Source organism: Cibotium barometz, chromosome 35 (genome assembly GCF_041138505.1).
Source record: "Cibotium barometz isolate CiBa-2024 chromosome 35, ASM4113850v1, whole genome shotgun sequence".
Classification (NCBI taxonomy): Eukaryota; Viridiplantae; Streptophyta; class Polypodiopsida; order Cyatheales; family Cibotiaceae; genus Cibotium; species Cibotium barometz.
In genome coordinates, this window is record NC_141080.1 from 27,873,711 (window position 1) to 27,880,234 (window position 6,524).

The following is a 6,524-nucleotide window of genomic DNA, read 5'->3' on the forward strand; positions in this document are numbered from 1 at the left end:
CTTCTCATACATAATTTCTATCCACCTTCTATGCTTCATGTTTAACTATGGTTGAGTAAAAATCCATTTCAAACTCTTGTGATCAATTCACAACTAAAATTTGTTGCCCAATAAATAATGCCTCCATATCTTGAGAGCATGAATCACATACACAATAGCTCCAAGTTGAGGGTTGGAAAATTCTTTTCATAGCGTCGGAGCTTCTTAGATTCATAGGCTACTAGGTGTCCTTCCTGTATTAAACATCGATGGCTTAACTGTTGGCATCTACCTCAAAGGGTTGAGAGAAATCACAGAGTTTCAAAATAGGGAAGGTTGCCAAAATAACCTTCAACTTATCAAAATTACTATGGTGCTCTGGAGTCCACTTGAAAGGCAAATTCCTTCTTACACATTCCAGTAAACAAGGTAACTACCTTAGCATAATATTTAACAAAAATGTAGCACCAACTTGTGAGATCTAAGAATCCATGAACTTCTCAGAGCTAAAATACTATCGAAGAATACCATAATAAAATGATCCAATTGCTCTCAATATACATCTGCCCCATCAATCTATTAAAGGTTTCGAGTGCCTTCGCTAACTTAAAATGGTATAAGCAGAAACTCATAATACCTATATCTAGAATTAAAATCAGCCTTGGGTACATCTTCTCCCTGTATTCTATTCTAGTAATATTTTGATTTCAAATCTATTGTTGTAGCACTATAAATTATATTATGGAGTTCATCAAGGCAAGGTATAGGGTACTTACTTAATAGTACATTGGTTAAGGCCTCAATAATCTACACACAATCTAAGTGAACCATCCTTCTTCTTTTAAAATAAAATAGGAGCTCCCCATGGAGACACACTAGGCATATAAATCCTTGATCTAAGAGTTGCTTTAGTTGATCCTTCAACTCAATTTTTTAAGGCACATACATTTTATAGGCTCTCTTTGCCACAAGACTAGCACCAAGTTCAAGACTTATTTCATGATCTACTTCCCATGGTAAGGCTACAATTGGGTAAGCTTGTTTGGAAATTCATCAATATATTGACTAAGCTAATCTAGTTTGTATCCCTTTGAGTGAGATTTGGGTTTGTTGAGTTTCACAACATAGATAATTTGCCGTTTTCTCAGTCCCTTAACTAGTCTAAAAATCTTCACTACCTGCAAAGGTGAGTGCCCCTGCTATTGAGTTAAGTTTGACAACATAGATAATTTGTCATTTTCTAAATCCCTTAACTAGTATGTAAATCTTCAGTACTTGCAAAGGTGAGTGACTCTACTTTCCTTAAAGTAGGACCTTGCTAAATGTATCAACACTACCTCCACAAGAGTGACCCTACTTTCCTTGAAGTAGGACCTGAATCATCACTACCTCCACAAGTGTAGATAATTTACTATTTTCTTAATCCCTTAACTACTATGGAAATCTTCATATGGAAATCTTCACTACCTGCAAAGGTGAGTGACCCTGCTTTCCTCGAAGTAGGACCTTGCTAAATGAATCATCCCTAAAAGTTGCAATCGCATGATTGGCACAAAATATTAGCTTGCTTTGCTATAAGCCAATCCGTTCCCAAGATTCCATCATGTATTCCTAGATGTAACACCTCAAATTTCTGAAAGGCCTCATTCTTTGCAAGGATAAACTTAAGGTTTTCGGCTATCAAATGGATCTTCTCTTCCTTACCACTTACTAGTTGCACACTAAGACCATGGGAAGATTTTAATACGTTGAGATTAAACGTTTTCACTTGACAGAGACAAAAATAAATGGGTACTCTTTAAGTCAACAATAAGGTAAATGGGATATCTTAATGAGATCCCTCAACTTCAACAATCATTGAGTTTTACTTGTTTTGCCCTTTAGATTCAAACAACTGTATATGTATCTAGACTTGCTCATCTTCTTCTTCATTCACGAGGGTAAATGCATGGGCATCATTGCTAGCCTAGTACTTTCACTAGATTGGTATTTCAAGAAAGACTAGGCCTAGTATTGGTAATGGTGGAGGCAATTGGAGCATTTGCTCCACATTTGAAAGTCATATTTCCTTTATCAAAACACTTGAAACACCTACCTTTAGCTCGAGCTCTTTCTCTAAGATCAGGAGACAAGTAAGATTCTTTAGATATTTTTGGCTTCTTGACTTGAAAAGTTCTCAAGGTATCTAAACTTCTTGCTTCATAAGGGCGATTGTTTTGCGGCCTTATTTTCCAATTTCAGGGCACAACGGTCCCTTTTTTCCTTTAAAAAGGGGCAGGGATTTAATATTCACGTGATCACAAGTTTTTTCTTATTAATAACACATGTGAACATGTTAATAACATGTTTACATGATTACACGTTCACAAAATAGCAGGTTGCTGGTTACCTGGTAACCGGCCAAAATCCTGCCGGGATTCAAAAAAAACCCGACGGGCCCGCCGGGTATAATTAAAACCCGGCGGGAACTGTCGGGGCCGTCAGAATTCCCGTCGGGCAACGTATTTCTATATATATGAAGCCCGCGGGGCCCCTTGGGGATTTATTACTTGACAGTATTACTTGACAGCTGTTTACACAACACAGGTACTGTCTTATCTGCATGTGGGTAGTGTGGGTGTGTGAGTACTCGTGCGGGCAGCCGCCCACAGTCGTAGTGTGCGGCTAGATGTGGGTGGTCCGCCACACGAGAGATGCATGTGTGTGTAACGCCATTCTTCGGAATGGTGCTTATCATGGGGCACATGGTCGGTAACGCGGCCGAGTTGTGTCCTATGGTAAGTATGGCATGTTGTAATGGTACTAGTCGGTAACGCGGCAAGCATAGTATCATTATGACGATGTCACCTTCCCTTCCCTTTATCAAATGCGGGCATATGGTCGGTAACGCGGCTAATTTATGTCCGTATCCAATTCGTATTCCCATAGATTCGGGCGGCACCTTGTTGGTAACGCAGCAAAATGGTGTTGTTCGCTAGTGCATATGCTTTGATTGCATATTGCGGCATTTGATCAGTAACGCGGTCAAAAAATGTCGTAAATTTGTTTGGTTTGCCGGTAACGCAGTCTGTGTTGTTTTTATTGCATGTGATACATGCGATACTTGGTCGGTAACGTGGCCTGAGTATCACATAGTTTAAATCATATTGTCTACAAGTCTCATTTCATGAAATAGTAAAATCAAAGTAACAAAGTAATAACCGAAATAACACTAAAAAATAGATGATATTCTCTCTCTCTCTCTCTCTCTCTCTCTCTCCTACCTCTATCTTTACTTGGGTGATTATGGCTAAACGTCTTTGCAAAGATGACAATGTAAACAAAACAATTCTACACATTATTTTAGAATTTACGAAATCATTCAAAATGTCTTCTACTATTCACTCTCTCTCTCTCTCTCTATATATCTCTCTCTATTTTCCTTCTCTTATCTCTGTCTTGACTAGGTGATTATGGTTAGATTTCCATGTATAGATCACAATGAATATAAAACAATCATATACATTGTTTTACATTATCTTTAAGAATATAAAACAATCATATACATTGTTTTGCATTATCTTTAAGAATTTATAAAACCATTTAAAATGTCATCTTTAAATTTTTTTGAAATTATTTAAAATGCCATAAAGAGATTATAAACATTGTTTTGCACTGTCTTTAAGAATTTATGAAACCATTTAGGAAACTATCTTTAAACATTGCTGAAATTATTCAAAATGCCATCTAATATAATCTCTCTTTCCATCTATTTCTCTCCCTCCCTCTCTCTCTCTCTCTCTCTCTCTCTCTCTCTCTCTCTCTCTCTCTCTCTCTCTCTCTCTCTCTCTCTCTCGCTCTCGCTCTATCTCTCCCTCGATTCATGTGATTATGGCTAGAAGGATATGTATATATGACAATGAATATTTAGCTTGACTGTTCAGTGCCTTTCCTCTCTATCTGTGTCTTGATACTCTCTCTCTCTCTCTCTCTCTCTCTCTCTCTCATATATTTCTCTTGATCTACTTGATTGGTGGTAGCAGTTCAGTGAATGTGCAACAATGGATGCTTCTTTTGTTTGATCAATGATAATTAATGTGACACATTTGTTACGGTTGTTTTAGCGTAAATGGATAACATGTTGATGTATTGCTTGATGTTGTTTTCAATACTATTGTTTGATATTCTGTTTTTGTTCTGTATCTAAAGATATTTGCTAGATTTGCGACGATGGCCACACCATGCTCTCCACCAAAGAGCGAAAGATCATCCTACGAGCCATTCGCACAGAGGCAGTTATCATAGTGTCACAATGTTCAGAAGAAGCTATCAGAAAGACTAATGAGTCAGATATCCTCATGAGAGACCTCGTCGTGCAGATCTGGGAAAATGCATAGCGTCGTCTCAGATACGAAGGCAACGCTGAATTGTGTGAAAGACGGAAGTTAACGTATGAGAGTTCTTTCTGCAGACACACTTCCCAAAAGAGTGCACATCGCCCAAGATATAGCCGCTGCACTGTCCGGACAACCGGATGTGACAAGGAGACGGGCGCAATCATGCATACCACTTTCAACGAGCGATGTACACACCTTATCGGCATTCCGCACGAGGCCTTGATCGAGGGGCAAACAATAGGGTCAGGAGCTTTTGGCACAGTGAAGGAGTATAAGGTCCAGGGTATCTCATTTCTTCCAGAACACGTTACTTTTTGTGGAAAGCTTTATAAGGGAGAAGGCAGCTCAAGATTTGAGAGCTTTCAGGCAGAGCAGGGTATGCAAGTTCTACACCCGTCCATCATGCGATGCATAGCCTTCACCAAGGAATTGCCGTGGATCACTATTTTTTCGTTATATAACGGTGGCTCGCTGGGGACACGCTCTTGAAGGTTTCTTTCAGACACAGTGAGTTTACCAGAGCGATGTACCGCTTGGATCAGGGATGGAAAAAGCCCTCGCCTGCTGACATACAATTAAGCCAAGTGCAGCTCGCTCAGATAAAGGAGAGCGAGTATCGCTCAATTTTGTATTCGAAGCCAGTAAAAATCCAGAAAAGGTGGCAGAGGCTCAAGCTTATGCCGACAGGGAGCGGAACAAGCGACCATGGATAGCTCCAGAGATTTTTGATCCTCTCTTGGAAGATGCATACACTCCTGCGAGCGATGTTTTCGCCTTGGGATATTTATTAGAGGTGTTATATGACTTTTGGAGGAAAGTGCAGGAGTTGTGGATGGGCGGCAGTACTCACGAAAAAGCCACCATGGACGCAATTATATATAAAGTCGAAAATTGGATGTGCTTGCCTAAGCGTGATGAGACAAAATCTCTCTTGCAAGTAGCAGAATTTTTTAGATCACTTAAGACTGAACCAGCAAGGGCGCAACGTCCCCGCTGGTGGAGCTTTCTGTATCATTTAATCCTATTATGTAATTGAACATGGTGTCCGCCTTACTTTGAAGAATGACCAATGTTTTCTAGTGTGTGCAATGTTTTGAAGTATTTTTATGTTAAGTGGATACTTTCCGAGTCTTTGCATTTCATCTTTCATCCCGTGGTGTTTAAAATTAAGTTTTTGAGGATAATGATGAATTTATCGTACGTTTTATTTTATAGTTCATTAAAAGCCTAAAGTCATCTTTATTTGTCCTCTATTCATGCAGACATGGGAGATGCACAAGCGAACGAGCGCCACGAGCTGGCTAAGAAGTCGTACGAGCACATGAAATCCCTTGCACACGGATTGACTGCTCGTGTGAAGCGACTAGAACGGCGTGCCGATTGTCAAAATGGGCAAACCCTTCTTATGCCCAACAAACAAATAACCATAGATATGATTAAACAGATATGGCCATGCCCAGAAGGCGAGATCAAGAAGGGAAGGTGGAAGGTGTCGCGGTGCAATCAAGATGACATCAAAAATAATGCCGAATGAATATTCTTAGAAGTGTACGGTCGTCCTCTCCACAATGCAGATGCTCCACTATATTTTGCCAAGATGCTGTATGCCCAGTTTGTCCTACAAACACCTGTGGACTTCGCTTCTAGAGAGGTCACTATCAACACCACGATTTGCGTGAAGAGACAGTGACCTTCAAAAAAGAGGAGCTTGCTCTCATGGTGGAAGGGGCTGGTGAACGCGGTCAAAGACAACCTAGGGGCAAAGCTCGCAGAGAAGGAACAAGAAGCAGTGAGATTGTCACAGGCCCAAACTCCCCCTCTGCCAACAGAGAGGTTCAAGAGCAGCTCACCCGGCTTAGCCAAGATGTGCAAGGACTATTTGCACGTTTAAATCCTATGCATCAAGGGAATCATATTTCACATTTTTTGATGCATCGTGAGCTTGTGGGGTCTGCTAGCAGTGCTACTAGTTCCTCCACCTCGCAATGTCCCGTGTGCTACAAACCATTCGACGGTTGGAGCGGCCACTATGTTCTACCATGTGGCCACTACTATCACTTGATATGCTTGGTAAGACAGATGCAGAATGTGTCCACATGTGCATTGTGCGGCATAGCAATTAACCGTGGTATTTATGCTATGTTCGGTATGGCTAATGAATACAAACCA